This window comes from Rhinoderma darwinii, chromosome 3 (genome assembly GCF_050947455.1).
Source record: "Rhinoderma darwinii isolate aRhiDar2 chromosome 3, aRhiDar2.hap1, whole genome shotgun sequence".
Lineage (NCBI taxonomy): Eukaryota > Metazoa > Chordata > Amphibia > Anura > Rhinodermatidae > Rhinoderma > Rhinoderma darwinii.
The window spans coordinates 308,133,455-308,158,360 of NC_134689.1; the positions used below are offsets into that span (position 1 = coordinate 308,133,455).

Below are 24,906 nucleotides of genomic sequence, written 5' to 3' on the forward strand. Positions count from 1 at the left end.
TCTTAACTTCTCAGCTCATATTTATGGAATTGCATTCAATGACTTTAAGGAAAGCCCCAGGGTGGCAGCGCTGGATCTTTATATCTAGTGCCACATTATCATATGCAAAATAATGCGTCTCTTAACATATGCCTTCTATGTAATTTCACGTGGGCTTATTTTGACACATTGACGTAAATGCTCCCACATGAGGTTCCATATTTAATAGCACTGAATAACTTATCTACTTTTACACTCTTCTTCTTGTCAACTTCTGTTAGCAAAGTGTTTTATTACTGAAATTTAATGTATTTGGTGATTAGTATATTGTAATAAAACCTGATGTTGTCCACACAATGCCCATTGCTTTAAAGAAAGTTCTGTTTTGTAGTTATAGAAAATAGAAAACATCAAATATATAAAGCATTTAAACAAAAAGGACACAACAGAAGCAAACTAAAAAAAATAAAAATTCATCTGTATGTACTGTACCATGTTAAAATACTACAAAAATCCTCCCTGAAATTCAAGAATTACCTGAAAAAAGGTTCCTGAGTTTCCACTTGTAGGAAGGGGGTTGTCTGGGCATGGGATATTTTTTCATACTAATGACCTATCCACATGATAGGTCATCAGTATATGATTGGTGAGTGTTCAACTCCTGGACCCCACATTGATCATATGTCCCAGCTGCCTCTGGCTTGGGAAGTTTGGTAGTGGTCCATGCTGGATGCAGATGGCTCTGACCACTGTATAGCAGTCGTTATTCAGTACTGCAGCTCTGCTCCTATTCACTTCCGGCACCGACCACTGCAAATCTTTCGATGCTGGAGGCAGCCTGAACAGCTGAGCGGTGCGGGGTCCGGGTGTCTGACCCCCATCGATCATATACTGATGACCTATCCTGTGAATAGGTCAAAAGTATAAAAAAAAAATGCCCCATGCCCAGACAGCCCCTTTAATACACTTTTCAGTTGTTTCTGAGTTATTTTGTTCTTTTACAAGTATAATGATGATGTAATGAAAGCTGCCATTATACTACCTATAAAGTTGTCACCAAGCTTTACACAGACACTATGTGAAAGGGCTGTTACCAGCATATCTTCCCCCACTACAGTGGTCCTTCTTCAATCTTTGGAGGCCTGTTGTCATCATACCAACTTTTAAAACCCCTTAATCTTACAGTACATTTCTTTTTCAAGCTATTATATTTTTTATATTTTTTTCTTCTCCTCCTTCGTCTTCTTTTTATTTATTTATTAGAGGAAATATATCATTAAAAAATACCATATTTCTATCAAGCTTTATAAATGTATTTTTTAAATGTAATGTTTATTCATTTTTATGTAACTGGTCATACAAAAAATCCTGACATTTTCCAGTTTTTCAGCTACTGGAGTAACCACAATAGTGTGAAATTTCCTGTTTTCTGTAGCTCAGCTATCAGCTGTGTAGAACGGGGTAGGGCTAACAGATTCATCCCTTTATCATTAGAGGGTGGGGGATTCTATGACATGGTAGCCCTATTGCACTTCTAAAGGCAAGATAGCAACACCATGGATCAAATACTTAGATAAGGCTCTGTTGGCTTTTATTTTGTCACTCGCTGGTCTCAGGAGGAAGGTACTGCGCTCCATCCTTTCTTGTAGATTGTATTAGTCTATAGACACTTTTATTTCCATTAATTCCATTCATTGCAACTACCATAAAGCACACACATCCTTGTACAATGTCTGCATAGAAATACAGGAAAATGTGTGTGCCTCAAAAATGGCAACACTAAAATTAAACTAAAATGAAATACTTGATACATTAGATTAGAGAAAAAAGAAATTGCAAAAAGATTGAATACTTCTTTATTGTTTTACAATGTGCTGTGCCAAGGATGATCATGGGATTATACACATTATTAATTAGAATGAAATGTTAAAACAAACACACACCATAATTATGATGAAGCATTATCGGAAAAGCAATTCAGCACCAATTATCAAGCCAAAGGTGGTTATTCATTAATCTGCCTGACTAAGACGATTAAAAACAACTTTATTGACTCTCATCATTAAAAGGTGTGAGCTACTAGTCCATTTGGACTTTTTTCAGGCTCTTGACAAGAGCACTCGGTGGAGGTGCGGCGGTTATTCAGGGTTAGTGTTCTGTCCCTATTCTCATTCCACCTCCTAATTTTTCCCTAATACCATGTACATCTTATCAACTAGTTTGTTTGAACCATACTAATTCAGGATCACACTATCCACGGTCCGCTCGATGCTCTATATATGGATTGGGTGATTTAAGTTTTTTACATAGCTCTCATTTATTTAATGATCCAAAGACATCCGCATGTTCAGACATCTTGTCACCAGTGGTAAAAATCATAAAGGCAAATGATTTTTGTAGTGATATAAACATAAGGAATCATTTACACTCCACACCCACAAATTACAGGACACATTACATAGCTATTAATGTCCAATAGTCTAGAAATATGCTAAGTCTTTGGATATAAATGTGGTCTATTAAGTGCTCCAGTCTCTTTGAGAATTCAATACACAAACCACCACCGCTATTTGTCTAAGACATAAGGCATCTTTATATAAAGACAGTGGATTTTTCATAAAGTCTCTACATGAATTAATGTTTATTTTACCCTCTCTGATCAATAATCATTTTTGTAATTTTAACCTTGTAGCAGCAAGGCATTTGGCATTTCCATTACTTATCCACTAATGTTGTGCACTGGTTTATATTGTGTAGGTATGTAAGCTGTAATCATCAAATGTTTAATAGTATATAAAAAAAACTGGCCTAAGACATTGTGGTACAATTCTATTATATATCAATTTACACAAGCCTACAAGTAAACCTACTGCATTAGCTTAACTCAATCTGTTATCAAAATGCAGAAACAACACAGTCTCTAATAAGCAAATGACAAATAATATGCTACTAAGTCTGTATCTAAAACTAATAATGGACAACACTAAACTAATTATCTTCCCTCCATTCTTTTCCAAACCACTCCCTAACATCTATCTAGCTGTAAGTGGCACTATCATTGTGCCTACTTCATAAGCTTGCTTGCTGCCTTGGTGTAACCCTTGAGTCGGCCCTGTCCTTCAGCCTCACATCCAGAACGTATTCATGTATTGTTCCCTCTTGTGCAACATTATGACCCTTAAGACCCTACAACCATACCTACACCTCTACAATCCATCAGACTTGAGTTTTACCCGTCTGCTACTCTATGCCCATCTCTTTACCAGCATAAAACCAGCCTAAAATAAAACTCAGGCAGTCTATCTTCTATTTTTCTTTTTTGGTGCCTTGTTCTATGAAAAGATCATGATGGTTAGCGATCCGTTACTCTCTTTATCCCCTCCACTCCTGTTTATTCTACCCCTCTTACATTTCCATATGTTCTTTTCCTCGCTGTGTCTGTCCATGCCAACTGTTTGGTTTGTAGCCTAAACGTCTTGTTTCCCAGACTTCAATGGGGAATCTAACACTTACCTGTGGTCTAGGCTGGTCAAGACCCTTTGTTATATTGCCTTTTAAATCTTAAGTCATTTCCTACAACAACAGGGGAATTTTACCTGTGTACATGTTAATGTATGATCGTGGTTACCTTACGGCTGGGTTCACACAACCTATTTTCAGGCGTAAACGAGGCGTTTTACGCCTGAAAATAGGGCTACAATACGTCGGCAAACATCTGCCCATTCATTTGAATGGGTTTGCCGACGTACTGTGCAGACACCCTGTAATTTACGCGTCGTCGTTTGACAGCTGTCAAACGACGACGCGTAAATGGACTGCCTCGGCAAAGAAGTGCAGGGCACTTCTTTGCCACGTAATTTGAGCTGTTCTTCATTGAACTCAATGAAGCACAGCTCAAGATTTACGAGCGTCTCAGACGGCTCGCAAAATGCGAGGAGGAGCATTTACGTGTGAAACGAGGCAACTGTTAACAGTCTGTCTTTTCACACGTAAATGCCTCTCATCGTGTGAACATACCCTTACATATATGCCTTATATGTGCAGATGATACATTGAACATATTTTTTTTTTCATATTTCTTGTACTCGGATTTTGTATCACATGCTTCTATGGCTAATTTTGCATAACAATGACAAAAGCCTGTCATTTGAAAATAAAATTAAACAAAATAATAAAAATGTATTGCGAGTTACAATAAAACGCTAACTTTTATGCTATAAAACAATTCCCTTCTTATAGCTACCCTAAATTTAAGACCTCATATACTAATAGTCCCTAGCTGAACTCTACTCTTTCTCCACTTATAACTACAAACATTTTCTATTCTCTGCAACTTTCTTTTTCTCACTATAAGATTTGTCCTATAATCACAAAAAAAAAAATCCTCATTAACAATTAGCCATATGTCCTCTACTTCCACACTAGGTGTTCTCCATCCTCTTAGAATTTATGTTAACTTGTATGTGATTCTTATTTTACGTTTATATCCCGTCTTTTTTATAATGTACAACTCTAAAGAATGTTAAAGCTTCATAAATGAAAGATAATAGTGATATGTCTAATTGGATAGAGGAACGTATATGATATAAGGTTGATGAAAGATCACCGCTTCGTGCAAATCCAAAATGACGGTACATATATTATCAATCACTCCTAAAGATATGTTTGCCACTTTGGACAAGAAGCTGGAAGGTTAATTAGCAGAGTGCTAACACTATTGATATCCATTTATAAGGACACTTTGAGGGATGGATGGTGCGTTCCTTATCACGACTTTCTTTTCTTCGAAAGAATAATACAAGCAACACTTGTCATATTGTTGAAATCATACAGTTTACTACAGAAATATCAATCCTGTCGTAACCGAAGTCTTATGTCAAAGTAATGTGACTGAGACACGATGGATCCTGAAATTCTATTTCAAAGTCCTATGGTGACTCTAGCAAGACATTACCAGGTAGCTGCAGCTTACATTCTAGTGCCGCTTCTATCAAACTGAAGTGTTTTGCTCAATATATATGTCATACATATGTATTCTGGTGGAATAATGTAAAACATTGTAGCCAGAGGAAGGATCATGAATTCTTAGGCACCATGAAAGAAAAGGGCAAAATTGAAAAAATTGTGAATTCCTATTAGCTAGCTATAAATTGAAGATTTTTATATGATATCCATACAAAAACAGAGAGTAATTTGCACTTCTAAGAAAGGTAATCTTTGTGTTGATGCATCACAACTGAAGGAATAGTTTGTTCTATCATGAGTATGGATTAACTTGTTTCTTAAGCCTTTACATATCAGAGTAGATCAAGAATTAATAGTCCTTGTTTGCTTTATTCTATTAATGGATGAAACTGCAGCCTATCTGCAAATCACAAGCCCATGGGTATGTTCACACTGGGCAGATAAGCACCCAGAGTATTCGCCCTTGTCGTCGCAGGGAATTCCAGCTGAAAAACCGCACCAAATTGTGGTGCAGTTTTTCAACCAAAATGTCCACTGCGGAAATCCTGCACTGAAAAATAAAATGGATACTTACTATGGCGACACTTCCCTCCAGCGTCCTGACGTCCTGCAGCCCTGGGATGACGTTTCATCCCATGTGACTGTTGCAGACTGTGATTGGCTGCAGCAGTCGTATGAGATGAAACATCATGTCAGGAGGTCGGCCTGGGCAAAGAAACACAGATTTCTTGGTAAGTATAAGATTTTTTCTAAGTTGCGTTTTTTTGAGGCGGAATCATTGCAATTCCGCCGCAATAAAATGCAGCATCTGCTATTTGTTGCGGGTTTTACCTCCCCATTGAATTCAACGGGGAAAACCCACAACAAGTAAGCAGCGATAACGCAAATACAATTGACATGCTGTGGATTAAAAAAGCAGCACTGCCGGTAAATTTCTGAGCGTTTTTTCCACTCGTTATTTATTTGTTCAAATCTCATCCACTTTATTGCTACTGTATTATGTTGCAGATTTTCTGCCACGATATCCGTTGCGGAAAATCTGCAGTATTCACGCTATGTGTGTACTTACCCTTTAAATAACAAGCCGGAGTAATTATTAGCTGTAAAGGTGCAATATAAGGCTGTTCTGTCTTGGAAAATAATTTTCATTCCAAATGATGAGCTTGAAGTAAACAGAATGTAATAAGTGTTCCACACGTTTTTTGAAGATTTGGCTGCCAGCGTCATAACCATGCTGTGACAAGAATACCTGGCACCAGCTAAGTATGATGGATTTCAAGGGGACTGTAGAAGCTTCAGGCCAGGATAGGTGGCGGCACTGTACATGTATCCCTCCTCCTATGAATAACACATGCTTCTACTTGTTATTCTTTGAACACGCTTTATGCCGAACGGGAATCAAATAGTCACTTGAATTGCTTTTCCTTTGTTGCTAAGCAACAGGATCTTCGACAGATGCAGAAACCTGATGGTTTTATTTACCTTAGACTGCGGACTATTTGTCAGTCCACCGGTATCTTGGAACACTAATTGCAGACAAGATCAAAATGAATAAGAGATAAGGGAGGAACGATTCCACGAAAAATGTGGTAGGAACTGCTTTGGCTGTGGATATATTAAAATAATCTTTATCATTTTCTCAGTTTAGTCTGTTATCCTGATATTAATTATTCTTAAAGGTCAACTGCATTCATTAAAATATCCTTCTGTTCAACCAAGTTATCTGAAAATTAATTGGAAAGTGTTTCGTAGCTGACAGAGAGCTCTATACATGGTGCCAGCTTGCATTGCATTGTTGTTTTTTTCCCACCACGAACTTTCAAAACTTGGCGTGAAGGATGCACTGAAACAAAGCTGGTGTCTCGAAACCTCCATACTGAAATGACTGCTGTGACAGACTGAAAGAAGGAGGTGGCATTTATATGAGCAGAACATAATGAATGTTAAACACCCGGACAAGCTCAAGATCCTTATGTAAAGTTAATAGTGTATTTTTCCTTTCTTAATACAACGCTTGCTATAATCCTTTAAATGGTTCTCAGCTTGTTAATCCAACTTTTAGAAAAGACATACTGTATTCTGACTGACTAGATTGTTGGCAGTATGACATTTTATTCCACCTTTTAGTCTTGCATTAGAGATATTTGTGAGTCTCATGGTAAGAGAAAGAAATGATTTTGGCTGTCCTTCCTCCTGTTCTAGATCTCCAAGAAATTGAAAAGTAAGAGGGATAAAATATTGTCAAACTTAATTGGTACAATACATATTAATCATGGATGATAAACGCTGAAAATGGATTTTAGACTTAGATAATTAAATTGATTATATTCTATTATAACCAAGTGAAGCCTAACCCCAGGGACGTAGCTGTAGGGGGTGTAAAGGTAGCAGTCACAAATGGCCCTGGTGCATGAGGGGGCCCATAAACCCTTCAGCCACATAGGAAGACAGCAGTGTTATAAATAAAATAAAATAAAAAGATTGAAAAAAACCATAGATTAAGCCAAAATATTGCATGGTAACATGGATGAAATATCTTATTCATCTACCCAATGGAGAACAGAGAACATCAAGACGAAGAGTTTTCCGGTTTTGACAACTTTTTCATGACATAATTATCAATGAGCAATTAACCAAATAATGTTGCACATAATTGATTTACTATTCAAATATAGTCATCTAAACTAAGCAAATAAAAACAAAACGAAAATCAACAGGTAATTGCTCTCACATGCTGAGTACGCAAAACTGCAGTGTCCATTGGGTTCTGTTCACACTGCGTCTGGGGCATACATTTGGCATGCAAACGTTTAATACTAGATAAAAAGGTATACTGACATACAGTATACATGACAAATGTATGTCAAATGGACACTCTTTTGTCAGGTTTGGATAATGGTAGTCTATGGGCACTTTGAAGTGCTTCCCAATGTATAAACCCAATGTAAAGCCCAAGTGCAGATTTAACAAAACATTTTTGCTCAGTGTTTTAACCCTGAACCACTCACTATCACCTTTTACAGTAAGCGTTCATCAGTAATTCAGACTTCCTTTGCACAAGTCACCGTAATGGCACACTATGGATCTGTGTATGACAGGCACACCTTGTGTTTGTTTCATTGCCTGAATAGTAACAATATCAGAAAAAGGACCTGCAGCACTCAAAGTTTCCAAAACTGTGTCGGTTTTTATTCACCAAGCATGTAGCACTTGCAACCTTTCAACCCAACATGGGTCTTTATCAAGCAAGGGCTACATGCTTGGTGAATAAAAACCGGCACATTTTTGGAAACTTTAAGTGCTGCAGTTCCTTTTTCTGATATTGTATCTCAAATTGTCTCCTTTGGACCTGGGACATTTTTGCTACGTGCCCCACCCATTATTGGGAAGTTGTCCTCTCCTGCTGATGAAATCTATCTGGTTGTGCTGCTGATCTTCCAGAAAAATCGCAAATTAACAAAATATATGTTTTATTGGCAATCCACAGATAAATGGTAGTGACGTTTCAGTCAAACAATCAGACCTTTTTCAAACTGTCGGATTGCGTGCCTAGAATTTTCAATAGAAGATAGTTTAATCTCAGCGTGTTGTTCTGCGACGTCCGTCGCCAGTGTAAGGGTATGTTCACACACAAACTCAAAAACGTCCGAAAATACCGAGCTATTTTCAAGAGAAAACAGCTCCTGATTTTCTGGCGTTTTTGAAGCTGAAAATGAATTTGGAGCTTCTTTTGAGGCTTCTTTTCAGGCTTCTTTTGAGGAGTTTTTTTGAGGCATTTTTCATAATGTGCAATGGAAAATCAGCTCCAAAAAATGCCTCAAGAAGTGACATGCTACTTTTTTTACGGAGCATCTTTTTACACTCCATTTTTTTAAAACAGTGGTGTAAAAAGACACCCTGTATCAACTAAATGCTGTTTGTTCCCATTGATTTCAATGGGCAGATGTTTGTAGGCGATCAGCTTCCGTTTTTTCAGGCGTTTTTCTAGGCATAAACGCCCCGAAATATGCCTGAAAACACTGCGTGTGAACATACTCTTAGAATAAATGGCGCAAAGAACCTCAATATTGTAAGTACGTTCAGCAGTAATATTTATTTAGATTTAGTGGCTTAGGTGGCATTAGTGTTCGCAGTGTGCTGTCGCCATTTTCTTGTGTGCTGTATAAATTTGCAGTCACAGGCGTTCATGCACAAATTTACACGTTTTGTTTCATTTTGCTGGAATGTGTTTTTGATAGATAGATAGATAGATACAACTTTGAGATATGGCTTACCATAGAAGCGCAAGTGCTCATTACACCTATGGATATATAATTACTTGCATTAAAATGCCCATACGCATTAGGCAAAATTCACAAATTTCGGCTGGGAATCAGCGGCTTATTTCCCTCTCCCCATTGAAATAAACATGCATGCTTGGCCGACAACAGTAATAAGCAATATTCATGTGTATGGCCACCCTTGCTGTAAAACCAAAGCCTTATAATGTAATGTAATTGTTTTTCTTTAACATTTATCAAGCTGATAAAAATAATGCCGTTTAGATGTGCATTGCTTATGCTCTTTCTTTGTGCCTCCCTGCAACAAGTCCTTGCTACAGCTGCTGGACATTGTGAACATCCACAGTATGCTCTGTTAGCATGTGCATATTGAAAAGGGCAAGTGCATGAGATGTCGTTGCTAGGGAACACTACATATGCATTGAAATCAAGGACAAGGTTTATTTAGAAAGAAATACAGAAGGCATCATGTAGCTTTTCCAAAAAAAACAATGGAAATATTCTTAGGGTAAAAGCAGAAAAATAAATCTTGAAAATGTTTTCAAAAGTAAGTTACACAAAATTATAAAGGTGTGGTGTAGCATATCTAATCTCTTTCGCTCAAAGACTATGACAGTCTGCAAAATACATATACCTGAATTACAATAAGTGTCGGACTGGAGGACTTTGGACCCACAAGGGGAAATCATTCTTAAAGCCAACCATATAACTATATAGAAATAATGCAAGACCACACTTAATTGTGTAGTAAAACGTGTGTAGTAAAACAAAGACCAATATTACCACCATATAGTGACTATATAGTGATAAATACTAGTCCAACACCGACATTCTGCATACCATATAAGTTAATACAGTACAATGAAATGTGTGACTCACATGTGACGTCTTCCGAGATTGGAGTCGTTTGCTTTCCCTTTTCTTCTTCATTTGTCCCAGAACTACATGACAACATCTTTCAGCCATGACTCGCCTCTGCAGAATTAGCAACACAAACATCTTTGACTGCTACCCATCTATTCCTCCCCCGTCTACAAAAACTTGCCACTTACAGTGCCCCAGATGAAAATGATGCCCCCTCTTGGTGCCCATATAGTAATAGTACCCCCATTTGTGCTTCCCATAGTAACAGTGCCCCCTGTACAGTAATATTGCTCCATTTAGATCACGCACAGTAATAGTGCCCCCAAAGAGTAATAGTGCAACCTTTGTACTTCCTACATAGTAATGACTCCTTATGTGCTCTCAAACATTAGTAATGTCTCCCTTTTGCCCCCAAACAATAGTCTGCCATCATACAATAGTAGCACTCTTTTGTGCCCCATAAAGTAGTTAGGTCCCCTTGGTGCCCCCATATAACAGTTAGGTCCTCATTGTGCCCCCATATAGTAGTTAGGTCCCCCTTTGTGCCTCTGTATAGTAGTTAAATCCTCTGTTGTGCCCCATATAGTAGCTAGGTATCTGTTTTTGCACTCATATAGTATTTAGGTCCCCTTGTTTCCTCTATATAGTAGTTAGGTCCCCTTTGTACTCCCATATAGTAGTTAAGACCTCCTTTCTGCCCCATACATTAGTAGTATTTTTTAGTGCCCCATATAGTGGTTGTCCTATATTGTGTCTTCAAATAGTAATTAGGTTCATTTGGCACCCCAATATAGTAGTTAGGTTGCGTCAGCGACCCTCAGACAGGCGTAGCCCCGGGAGGAACCCAGGGCTACAAGGTGCGTTCAAAGTGTTGATGATCAATGTGTCCTGCAATTCACACAAATTCTCGCAGGTAGCTGCGTTCTTCATCGACGTGCGAGCCGAGTGACCCACCGCTAAGTATTGCTTCACAGTAGTTAGGTCCCCTTTGTCCCATATAGTAGTCAGTTCCCCCATATAGCAGTTAAATCCCCCTTTGTGCCCTCACATAGTAGTTAAGTATCCTTTGTGCCCCCATATAGTAGTTAGCTCCCCCTTTTTGCCCTCATATAGTAGTAAAATTCCCTTTGTGTCCCCATATAGTAGTTAGGTCCCTCTTGGTCTCCCATATAGTAGTTAGGTTTCCTTTGTGCCCCCATATAGTAGTTAGTTCCCCTTTTTACCCTCATATAGTTGTTAGGTCCCCTTTGTGCCCCCATATAGTAGTTAAATCTTCCTTTGTGCTCCCATATAGTAGTTAGGTCCTTTTTGTGTCCCCATATGGCAGTTAACTCCACTTGGGGCCCCCATATAGTAGTTAGGTCTGTCGGTGTGTCCGCATATGGTAGTTAGGTCCCCTTTTGTGCCCCCATATAGTAGTTATCGGCTTTTGGTGTCCTTATATAGTAGTTAGGTCCACTTTGTGCCCCAATATAGTAGTGAGGTTCACTTTGTGCCGTCATATAGTAGTTAGGTCCGCTTTTCACCCCATATAGTAGTTAGGTCCCCTTTGCGCAAATTAAAAAAAAAACAAAAAAACACACCTAACCCCATTCCCACGACAAACGGCTGAGTCCTGTGCCTTCTTCCTGAGCATAGTGTCCGCAGTAATGTCATCTCATCACCAGCGCCGGGACCCTGATGTCCTCTGCATCCTCCCGAACTCTAGTAGGCCACAGGCCTTAAACAGCCTGTGGCCCACAAGAGTAAGCAGTGGGGCAGGGAGCCAATGGCTCTCTGCTCCTCCATAGTCAGTGATGATCCGGGACCACTGGCGAGCCCCCTTTCCTGACTTGGCCGACTCCCGGGGCCAGAGAGATGCAGTTTTGTCCACTAGTGGACAAACATTGGATTGGTGCTTGGACCCACCAGAGGATCCTCCGGACCTTCAGTGGGCCAGTCCGACGCTGATTACAATGATTAATATATTTAAGTACAGTAATGCATAGTGTTAAACATAGTGTTTTAAGAATTCATGTTCTGAATATCGTAGATTTACCTGCAATCCTATGTAATACCTAATTACGCATAGTAATATCATAATAAGTTAAATCGTTAAATCATTTAATGCACACTCTCTCTCACGTTAGTTAAGTGGGCTCATGGCTAACCAGGGACTGATTATAGGGAGAACACCAGGGTTTTTACACATCACAGTTCTGTTGAGATTTTTTTGAAAATTAGCAATATTGCAAATATCATGCAAGACCACAGCAAAATCAAAATTAGGAGGTGGGCATGAGCTTGATCAAGCACCGCAGAGGAGGAAACTGGCAAGTGTGTATTATATGTGTATGGTGTATGTAGTCTGTGCATGTAGTGTATTCTGTGTGTGTATAGTGTAGATAGTGTAGTGTGTGATGAGTGTGTAGTGTCTGTGTGTAGCGGGGTGAGACTCGCCATCTGGCAGTACTAACAAATGCCAGATGTGCCTGTGTTCATTGGGCTTGGAGTCAGCGCGTGACAAAATTATACCTGCTTACTACCGCCATAGCAACAAAAGCGGCTTCTACCGGGAATGTGGAACCAAGGAGACCCACCTCTGGACGTTATCTATTGTATTTGATTTACATAAGTGATGGGATTCAAATCTAATGGTTAAATGGGTTGTCTGAGAGTTAAATAAAAAAAATATGGTACTCACCTGTTAAATACCCTGGATCTGCTCTGAGGTCTGAATTTATTTTGGGGCCTGGTCTAGGGTCTGAATTATCTCTGGGATCTGGCCTGGAGTGGGGTTTGGCTTCATTTTAGGGTCTGGTCTGGGTGGGGGGCTGAATTTATTTAGTGGTCTGAATTCATTTTGGGGTTCTTGTAGTAAAACCCAGATAAAAATGTCTTAATTGTGTGCTACTGTTGCCGTTAATAAACATTTTAATTATGATGGACCCACAACAGATGAAACATCTCACCTTGCATGACTGACATAATAGGGAAGATAGAATCAACTTCCTAGGTTTGAGAATCACAGTGCCCTTGATAATAAAGAGTAAGACCTGGTAGCTTTTTTTTTCAGAACACAGCAGGATCCATCCATTATCTTTTAGTGGTAGTTCCCTATTTCTTTCACACAATTTAAAACATTCGGCTATCTGGGTAGGATCTATGGAGGTGGTTCATGCTGATCATCTGCTTTTCGTAGTTTGCATAAAGCTGGGTGACAACTTCTCAGGGTACTAACCACCAGTAATGACTATCAGTTGTGACTATACATCTGTTACCCATAAATATGACCAAAATGACTGAAAATACTAAATAGCATGTTAAAGTCACAACATGAAGCTCCGAGGCTTATATCTCCATTTCATGTATTTTCGTTGAAAATATTATTTAATAAAGTCATATATGAATGAACATTATTTGTTGTAGTTTGGCAGTGCAGATAGACCCATACAAGACTGCCAGATGGCATTAAAGCAGTCATGTCCATCAACATGGCATTCTGAAAGAAGGAAGGTGATCTCCATTTAGCAGCTGTATGGATTTGCATGGCTGGGCAGCAAAATTGAATTGGGCTGAATTCAAGGAGAAAGAGACATAGGAAATTAAAGTGAGCATGAAACATGGAAGAATAAGTTGAGTGTGTTAGCCAAATGAAACCATGGCTGATATGCGGAATTATTTGATGAGATTTCTACCACAGAGCTTTGACGCAGTAACTTAAACTTTGATAATTTGTAGAATTTCTTCAATAACACTATTGTAGCAGATATTTATTCTCATGATAGAATATTAATAAAAAGAAAAACATAACATGCCATTAAGGGTAATTCCGTGCTGTAGTGAGGACTTGTTCACACTATATTACAGCATGAGAAATTCCTAAGTGATGGAGGATAAATTTATAGTCATCCTTCAGCAATCTGCTTAAAGGGAAACTCTGAGCAAATCTGAAAATGTTGTTTTTGCCCAGATATTAGGTGCCATTACAAAGTTTGACTTACTATCGGAACATAAACAAAAAGATCCTCGCTACCTCTCTGGAAGCTTCTGCTGATGTCAGTGCTATGAATTTCCAAGCAATATTGTTATGAGCCCCATGGAAATCTGTATGGGAAATAACCCTTTAAAGGGGTTTGTTCACAAACATGATCATAGTTACATCTTTTCTCAATAGAAAGTAATTAGAAAGATTCCATTGGTTCTGAGTTTCAACATACCTTTTCCCTGTCGGGAGTATTATTGTGTCTTTTTGTTGCCCGTATATGAGACCATGATGCATTTTTCTGTCTTTGGTCATGAATGTATAGATCCCAACTATATATTTTGTCAAACCCCCCTCCCCCCTGTACGCATGCACTGCCAGCATATGTGCTATTTTTATGCCCCCCCCTGCAGCTTTCTGATGTACTCAGGGGGCATTCAGAAAACTCTGATTCTGCCCATCCTAATTGTGAAAGTGAAGGTCTAATAAAGACTAAAGGGAGTATCAGCTGTAATATGAATTGTAACTCAAAATGACATACAGTAACACGTCACTCTGGGGGAGGGGATTTTGCACACTTTACTAAGATGAGAACAGGCAGAGCTCGAGAAGAATCATGGGAAATGTAGTCTGTGGAGCCGCCCACAGAATGGAGATTTGCAGGGAGAAGGAGCAGAATCTCAGGGGACCGTTTAAAGGCAGAAAAAGTTAAAAATAATAATAAAAATAATTTACTACCATAGAAAATTATTGGCGTTATGTTTTTGGAAATAAAGTTCATGGGTAGACCTCTTTAATAAAAATAAAGTAGATCACTCTAAATTGGTGATCACATGCAGGGCCGCCATCAGGGGGGTATTACTGGTACTCCCGTCAGGGGCCCGGCCACATGGATGAAGTAAAAGGGGCCCGCCGGGCTGCCGTCGCCCCCCTCGGACTGTTGCCCCCCCTCGCAACGCTCACGGGCCCCCCCTCGCAACGCCCGCGGCACCCCCCTAGCGACACCCCCCTAGCGACACTCCCCTAGCAACACTCGCGGCAGCCCCTGCATACCTGTTGTAGCTTCACTGGACGGGGAAGATGCAGCATGTGCTGAAGCTGCGTGTGGAGATCCCGCCCCCCAGCTCCTCTACACTGCCGACCGGACCTGCAGGCTGGTGAGTATGTGCCCCTATCCATCCTGATTCCCATCCCCCTGACCCCATTTGTAGATTGTATAAAGTTGGTTAAAAAGTTTTTGGGTATTTTTTCGTTTTCCTAGCTTTTTTTTGCCGCGATTTTCGTAATCGCGGCAAAAATGGCGCAGTTTTGCCGCAATTATATAAAAATCACGGCAAAACCGCGTGATTTGTGCCGCAATTACGAAAATTGCATTAAAAAAAAAGATACAAAACATGAAAAGTGCTGTTAGGCTATATTCTCATAGTGCGGTCAAGTCACGTTTTTGCAAAAATTGTGGCAAAAAAAATGGGATTTCACCGCACTGTGTAACTAGACTAAGGCCTTATTCAGACGGCTGCATTTGGTCCGTGACATACGGAGCGTGTATCGGCTGTATCTCACAAGCTGACCACAATTCATGGAGCCGGACTCCTAGCATCATAGTTATCAGTGTTGCTGGGAGTCCCTGCCTCTCTGCGGGATTACTGTCCCATACTGTAATGATGCTTTCAGTACGGGACCGGGGACAGTATTCCCACGGGAAGGGAGGGACTATGATCATAGATAACTGTGATGCTAGAAACCCGGCTCCCTGAACTGTGGTCGGTCCGGGAAATATGGCCGATACACGGTCCTTATATCACAGACCGAACATGGACATCTGAATAAGCCACTTACTTGCCTCCTATTTTTGGTGCGGATTGCGCACTGAAAATTCACTACAAATTACAATATAAGGCCTTATTCACACGAACGTGTTATACGTCCGTGATACTTATTACGTCGCACGGACTTATGTTAGTGAATGGGGCCGTTCAGACTGTCAGTGAATTTCACGCAGCGTGTGTGCGCTGTGTAAAACTCACGACATGTCCTATACTTGCCCGTGGTGCGGGCAAATCGTGCACGGTACACGGAAGCACTTCCGGGTGACGCGTGTGATTCGCGCTACAGTAGGTAAAGAAGTGAAGGGAAACATAAAAGCCCCCCCTTCTTTACTGTGTTGTAACATCAAAACAGAGTGTCATAATGATGCCGGCTGCGCGAAAATCACGCAGCCGCGCACCATATGCTGACGCCACACTGAACTTTTGCTCGGGCAAAAAAGCCTAAGGCGATATTCAGACCAACGTGTGTGAAATCAGACGTGAAGAACTGCCGTTTTTTGTGGCCGATTTGCAGCCGTGCGGGACCCGTTTTCACACATCCCTCATAGACTTGAGTCTATTGAGGGATCCGTGAAAACGCACAAAAATAGGACATGTCCTATTTTTTTACAGGCCCTTCACACGATCCGTTAGAACAACAACCGTGTGAATAGCCCCATAGAAATACATGCAGCCGTGTGACGGCCATTAAAAAAACGTCCTTCACACAGACGATTAACACGTTAGTCTGAATAAGCCCCAACTCATGTGAATGGGGTTTGTCAGAACCTCATGCACGTGCAGCATTTCACCCCACAAATATTTTTTTTTCAGCTTCCCAGTACATTATTGCGGTACAATAAATGGTGCCATGAAAAACTACAACTTGTACCGCAAAAAACAAGCCCTCAAGTAAAAAAAATTATAGCTTTTGGAAGGTGGAGAGGAAAAAACAAAAGTTAAAATCCAAAAAATGGCTGAAGAGGGAAGGGGTTAAATAAGCTGCATGCCTATTAGCCCTTATTCACACGACAGGGTTTCCCGGCCGGGTGACGGCCGTTCATAAATCAGCCGTAACCCGGCTGCAGTAGGAACAATAGACCCCTAAAGGGCTATTCACACGACCGATTTTTTGACGGGCCGGGAAAACCGGCCGTCAAAAAATGGGACATGCCCTATTTTCGGCCGTTTACCCGGCCGCCCGGCTCCCATAGAAGTCTATTGGGCCGGGTAATACACGGCCATCACCGGAATGTTTCCCGAGTGATGGCCGTGTCTACCGTCACTCGCTCTCTCCTCCTCACAGCGCAGAGTGCATGTGAGGAGGAGGAGTGTATCTCATTCAGAAGAAGCGCTCTATGCTGGAGGTAACACTGTGGAGGTACTGCTATAGCGACGTCCCTGCTCTGCTATGTGCAGGGGTACTGTGTGGCAGGGCTGGGGTGTACAGCAGGTGGAAGGGGGCGCTGCGCTGGCTCCCTTCCCAAATCGCCCTGGCCCGGCGAATCAGCCTCCTTTCCGCCCTGGCGCTTCTTCAGGCATCGCTAGAGCTATAGCAGCCATAGCAGCTGCTAGCGGCGACACCTACCATGGCCGATGGCGCCGCTAGCAGCTTCTGCGGCTGCTACTGCAGTAGCTTCGTCCCTGCTCTGCTATGTGCTAGCCCCAATTTAGCTCCCTGAAGGAGCGGAATCCCTGTGTGTTCGGGGATTCCGCTCCTGGACAGAGCGCTTGATGTCTCTGTCCATATCTGGGCAGTGACATCAGGGGAAACTCCTGAAGTGGAATCCCTGAACACTCTGTGACCGGGGATTCCACACCAGGAGAAGCCAGTAACGTTCAGTGTCCATAAATGGACACAGACGACAGGGGCTTTTCCTGAAGTGGAATCACCGGACACATGGGGATTCCCCTTCAGGAGTTGCCCCTGATGTCACTGTCCAGATATGCCCGGCCCGGAACGGATGCAAAACTAATTAAAACCGGCCGGGAAAAACGGCGGGACACTGTCGTGTGAATAAGGCCTTAGGGTATGTTCACACAATTAGCAATTAGTTTTTTTTAAGCAAACTCGTGTTTGCTCATCCACTTCTCTTCGTTACCACCCAGCTTCTGGCAGTGCACAGACACACAGCGTGTCCTCGCGAGATCACGCTGTGACGTCACTCACTTCCTCCCACAGGAACTTCATCGCGTCGGACGAGCGAGGACACGCTGTGTGTCTGTGAACTGCCAGAAGCTGGGTGTTAACGAAGAGAAGTGGATGATTCTGATTCGTCAGCATCATACACTTCCATTCACAACGCCCAGCTAGTAAAAGAAGTAAAAACGCCCAGATGTACACACACAATACACGCCCACTTGGACATAACTTTAAACACGCCCCGTTGTACTTAAGAAAGGCTCATTTGCATAAATATAAAAATGCTCATAACTTGGCCAAAAATGCTCGTTTTTAAAAAAAAACACGTTACTGTTATCTACATTGCAGCGCCGATCTGCTGCAATAGGAGATAGGGGTTTGAAAATCTGGTGACAGAGCCTCTTTAAGGCCCCTTCACATCGTATTGTTGCCCTAAGTTTATCGTGTAGTCAGGAAATCTCCTACCTTACAGTATAAACAACGTAGACAATAATTTACAGGGCTCCATTATGTCCTTTTAGCCTCTGTCGGGCTGGTGGACGTCGGTTTACCTTCTTTTTGAAGGATGAAATGGCGTAGTAAACTTTGTTATTCCGGAGTCCCCAGGCAGCATCACAAGTGCTCTACCCGTGGACTTTGTCCCTGGGAGCTCCTGACATCACTGTCCATATATGTAAAGTGACATCAGGGGATTCTCCAGGGCCGGAATCCCTGGCCAGAATGGTGCCGACGCTCCGGCCGTGTACTCAGGCTTTGTGCAGCTTCGGACGTCACTTTATGTATATGGACATCAGGAGCAGCGCCATAGTCCCTGGGCAGAGCGCTAGTAGAAGGCTCCAGCCCTGTTCATGGACAGTGACTTCAGTAGTTTCCCCTGGGCCATTCCCCAGGCGACGTATCCCACTATATGCCATACAGTCGGATACGTTTTAGCTAAATAGATCAAAATCCGGAGCATGAACCGGTCACTGCCGGCTCCATGGTTTCCTTCACTGTAATTGACATCAGCACCAAAATCATTTAATGCAAATAACGTACAAACGTGAGCGCCACACTTTCCGTTGCCCACCCCCGGTAATGGAGGGGGGGCCAGACATCATGGCTGTATGGGGCCCAGAAATTCCTGATGGCGGCCCTGATCACATGGTCTGTATATATAATACACTCAATACCTGTGGTCACCAGCATTTATTCTGTGCAGCACAAAGGACTTGCTCACAATAAAAAGAAGCAATATGATGGTGCCATGTCTCTACATAAACTAAGAGTACAGTAATAGCAGAAGGGTAGGAGGACGATGAGATGGAATAAATAATGCAGGTAGTATGTGGCATAGGGCTGAGGATTGTATCTTAGGCAAAAATTACATATCGATGTATTATTAGGATTTCAGGCCTCTCCTATGTTGTTTATAATGGGGTTTCAAAGGTCTCAGATATAACATGAAATTGGAAGTGATCATTACCAGCCTGGAAATCAATATATATAATACAGAATCATTTGTCCATGATCATTTGATTTTTTGCCTTTGTGCAAGACCGTGTTCTTTTCTCTTGAATTTGTAAAAAGGCAAAATGTAGGCAATCTGCATTCATTTCTATTTTAAATTATGAATCAGACACAACATCTTGGGTAATGAAAAATGTGCTTAGCTTTCTGACATTTCAATTAAAGGCAATATTTACTGATCATGCTACATTTTGAATATGTAAGATTATTTAGCACCAGAGAATTGGTTATTAATGTTATTACATGTATTTCAGGAATAAACTGATTTTTTTTTAATTCAGTAAATGCAAATGAAGAACTGGAGGTAGTGGTAATAATTATCTGAGTGTGACTCTTTCATATAAATTATGCATCTTCATTATATTATCTACTTAAAACATTGTGTAGCCAAAGATATACGTCAATCTTGGACCAACTTTGAGTGTTTAGAGCAAAAAAGCAATTGTTATAAATTTGCGTTCACGTTTCCAAGCTACATTGGTGGGATTCATTCTACCTTTCTGGTGACATTCACATTTATTGTGTTTTCTCTGCAACAGTTTTTACTGTTGAAAGTCTGCAGGGATGCCACAACAGCTTCCCATACACATTATATTATTTACAAATCTTTTCAAATGGGATTTGTCCATTTATAGCGATTGTAGGCTTAAAGAGATACCCACCACCTCCAAACCTAGCCCACATTGTAACCATGTTCTTCAATTTTTCCTTAAGCATTATCAAATTTCTAATAATCCAGCTTCCGTCCACCATCTTCATTGGAGAAATCACAGTCTGCTCCAGTAACTTAGGGTACCTACTGTACATGTTTCATGATACCCAAGCATCACATACAGAGGTGTGGCTAGATCACATCTATCAGAAGTTATAGTCTTATTCATCATTCCAAATTCTGAGCAGGATGCTGAATAGTCAAAGATCCAGGTCTAAAACACAGAAGTAGACACAAGAGAGATTGCAAATTGTGCCATGTGCAGCAGCATGCATGTCACAGGCAGTGTGCAAACTCCGAGAGAGACAGAGATGACTAGTGGAAAATAGTCTGACATCTATAGGGAATAGCCTGGATGAGATTTAGTGACAAGATCAGAGTACACGAGTGCTAAGAAGATTTGAGGTTTTCACCAAATGTACTTTTGGATTAAATTTGTTGCTATGCAAGAGCCCAGACACGTGTCACTTACCATATCAAGAAATGGCCAGTGGCACATATTGGATGAGCTTCTGAACAATAGTCGTCCGGCTGGTGCATTGTATTCAATGTTGTTTCCCTTCTGGAGTGTTTTTTTTTACATCATTAGTTATTGCATTAAAATAGTTAAGATATCTAAGGCAGATACCGTACACCCCAAATAATTTACCTGTACGTGTAGCAGTGTAGTAGAAAATAAACCGAGCCAACAATTAGGACGTGTGCCGCTCATTCTGAGTAATTGAATCATTAATTGAAAGGGGTTGGTTCAAAATAATAGCAATGAGGAGTTAAATTGGTGAAGTCATTCATTCTGTGGAATAACAGGTGTAAATTGTGGCCCTTATTTAAGGTAGGAGGGTGGCAAATGTTACACATGTTGGTTATAGTGCATTTCATTCTGAAATACTGGGGAAAATGGGTTGTTCCAGACATCGTTCTGATAAAAAAAAACGTACTTTGATTAAAAAGTTGATTGAAGGGGGAAAAACATTATAGAGAAGTGCAGAAAATTATAGGCTGCTCAGCTAAAGTGACCTCAAATGCCTTAAAGTGACAACCAAAACCTGAAAGATGCGTAAGGAAGCCGGGAACTACTGTTCGAATGGATCGAAGAATAGCCAAAATGGCAAAGGCTCAGCCAATGATCACCTCCAGAAAGATCAAAGAAGATTTGAAGTTACCAGTGAGTACTGCTACAATCAGAAGACGATTAAGTGAAGCCAAGTTCCCAGCAAGAACTCCCCGCAAAGTTCCGTTGTTGAAAAAAAGATATGTCCTGAATAGGTTAAAATTTGCCAAGGAAAACTTTGACTGGCCCAAAGAGAAATGTCGCAACATTTTGTGAACTAATGAAAGCAAAATTGTTCTTTTTGGGTCTAGTTGCCACAGACAGTATGTCAGATGACCCCCGAGCACTTAATTCAAGCCACAGTACGTTGTGAGGACAGTAAAGCCTGGTGGTGCAAAAATCATGATATGGGAATGTTTCTCATACCATGGTGTTGGGCATATTTATCGTACACAAGAGATCATGGATCAGTTTCTGAGGAGATCATGTTTCCCCATGCCAAAGAAGAATTGCCCTTGATATGGGTGTTTCAACACGACAAAGAGCCAAAACACCCCAGTAGGCGAGCAACATCGTGGTTACAGACAATCAGGATTAAGGTAATGGAGTGGCCAGCCCAATCCCCTGACCTCAATCCCATAGAGAATTTATGGGATGACATAAAAAATGTGGTTTATGATGAGGCAAAAACCAAAAATGCAGAAGAACTGTGGAATGTCGTCCAATCTTCCTGGACTGGAATACCTGATGAGAGGTGCCAGAAGTTGGTCGCCTCAATGCAACACAGATGTCAAGTAGTTCTCAGAAACAATTGTTATGCCACTAAATATTACAGATGTAGCCATCTTTAACTTGATTCTGATAACTTGCTGCAGCGTGATGTCACACAACAAAAGCCAATAAAAAGTCATTGGAAAAAGTCATTGAAAAAGTCAAGATAAGAGATCTAGCCATTGTTTATTTAATGCGTTAAAAGTCAAGGTAAAGCTGGCTACATCTTGTAGTTCAGTAAAGTGAAATCTGAAAATGAAATTGAGTTTATACATTGCATTTTTGAGTTTTTAAAGAAAAATACTGGCACTGCTATTTTTTTGAACAGCCTAATATTCCTTTTTCTTTACTTTCTTTAAAAGATGAACCCTTTCACGCCGCAGCCCTTTTTCAGATTTTCATTTTCGTTTTTCCCTCCTCACATTCCAAAGGCCATAACGCTTTTATTTTTCCGTCGATATAGTACTATGAGGGCTTGATTTTTGCGGGACAAGTTGTAGTTTTTCGTAGCACCATATATTTTGCCGTATAATGTACTAGGAAACGGGAAAAAAAATATTTGTGGGGTAGAAAATGAAAAAAACTGCGATTCCGCCATGGTTTTTCGTGCGCCATTTTTACGGAATTCACTGTACAATTAAAACAACATATTCATTTTATTCTATGGGTCAATACAATTACGCCGATACCAAATATGTGTAGCTTTTTCTATATTTTACTACTTTTACAAGTAAAAACCTAAGTGTAAAAAAGAAAATTTATTTTGTTTGGCTAACCCGTGCGGGTTAAATAATGATATATTTTGATAGTTCAGACTTTTATGGACGCGGCGATACCAATTATGTTTATTTATAAAAAAATTTACTATGCTCTAGGGGGAAAATGGGAAAAGGGTTTTTTTTTGAACTTTTAATATTTTTATTTTTTTTACACAAAAAAAAAACTTTATTTAACTAATTTTTACATTTTTTATTAGTCTCCCTAGGGGAATTCTACCAGCGATCGTTAGATCGCTTGCATGGAGGCAGAGCTTCATAGGAGTACCAAGATGGCGGACCTGGGGGACTTCGTCAGACCCCCAGGCAGCCGTGTGAACCAACGGCTCCCCCCGATCTCGCCGCGGGGGGGCCGTTGAGACGTTACAGGAGGTCGCCCCCCTGTTTTTAGTAATTTAAATGTTGCGATCTCTATTGAACGCGGCATTTAACGGGTTAAACAAGCGGGAGCGCGCTAAAGCGCGATCCCGCTCGTAACCCGGAAGTGTCGGCTGTAACACACAGCCGACACACTCACTCTATGGAGTGGACTCAGCCCATGAGCCCGCTCCATATTCCCCCACCCGGCGTGCGCTGTATATATACGGCGGATGTCAGGAAGGGGTTAACATAAACTTAATGAATTTTGTTATCGTTTTGATTTGGAATTCAATGTGTAATATTTCCGGTGCATTTGCACTTAGGCAAATACAAAATAAAATTTATTATAATAATTTTGCGCTTTATTTGCATTTTTAAACTCACTGCTTTTTTTGTGTATATATATATATATATATATATATATGTGTCAATCAGGATGGCTGGCAATGTGAAAAGCCTGAGACCTAAAAGAAATTGAATCTTTGACATTTCGTTAGCGGCTCTGATAGCTTACATGTGGTGTTTAAACTACGATTTAGATGCACATTGCTTCAGAAAATATTCCTGCCCTCTAGAATACCCTTTAGCAATTGTTCTCTTTACATTGGCCAAGGTTCGTATGAGTAAATAACCAAAGAACACAGGATGAGTGGAAACAATTCAAGGAAAATGCATCCTGTGCTTATGTTCATTTCATGTGTACATAATGCCCGCTTCATGTGGATAGAACATAAGCAGAGCTCCATTTCTGTAAATTAATCTGAAGTGTAATGCTGCCTTTATTGTCATTTATAGAATTTCCTCTAGAAAAGTCCAGTTTGGGGTGCCAACAATTTAGTCTGTTTATAATTGCTGGGATTGTTTGGTTCATTTGGGAAACATACAAGTGCTGAGTGGCACATGTTAAAAAAAAAGCATCAGGTTGCACATTGGGGCTGCTGCCTACCAGGGTAGCATAAAGAACAGGTGGCTGCATTGGCAGTGATTGTTTGCATGAATGTGAAATATTTGTAAGTACTAATTTGCAAAGAAATGCCTGGCAAGGCTAACAATCCCATTTGTCGGCAAAGCATGAAAGCTGTTTACAGACACCTTACTGGTATAATCCAATGTGAGGCAGAATTAAGAATCACTTGAGCTTAGTTTAAACTTTTGCAATTCAATAATGTTACCATAATGGATGATACATTTATCTGAAGTACGCTACCCACATGGCAGACGTCATTTAGCCAGCATTTAACCAATTGAGCTAAAGGGGTTTTCCTGTCGTAGACATTATGGGAACCACCTCTCTTTTCAATATCTATCTTAACGTGTAAGATTTGTCACCACCTGGCAGAAAAGGGTTTAGAGGGCCCCCGTTCTCCTTATAGGTGGGGAGGGGGTCCCAGAAGTAGAACCCCCATCTAAAAGACATTGATGGATTATCTTGTGGATATGTCATACATGTCTATGGTGAGAAAACCTCTTTAATAAATCCACAGAATTATAAGTGGTAGTGCATTGATGTTGAGTCTTCTGGTGATGATAAATGGCAGAGATATAGGCAACCACACCTGGTTAGGGCTTGTGGGACCTCCCCTATTTGCCACAAGGACAGTCAGGAATTGAGAAGAAAAATGTTATGCTTCAACATATCTAAGTACACATGTGGTATGTAACTATCCACATTGTTTGGAATGTATTGAAATATAATACAAACTCATTATTTCTCTATATTATAC

The 24,906-nt window shown here is 40.6% G+C and overlaps 1 protein-coding gene and 1 non-coding gene across 9 annotated transcripts in view; one reads left to right on the forward strand and one right to left on the reverse strand.

Moving 5' to 3' along the window:
- NTRK3 (neurotrophic receptor tyrosine kinase 3) overlaps positions 1-24,906 on the forward strand; it is a 629,741-nt gene that overhangs the window by 226,271 nt on the left and 378,564 nt on the right. The window lies entirely within an intron of this gene.
- On the reverse strand, positions 10,900-11,053 carry LOC142751140 (5.8S ribosomal RNA). Its single transcript, XR_012882721.1, has one exon. It is a non-coding gene; the product is annotated as a 5.8S ribosomal RNA (ribosomal RNA).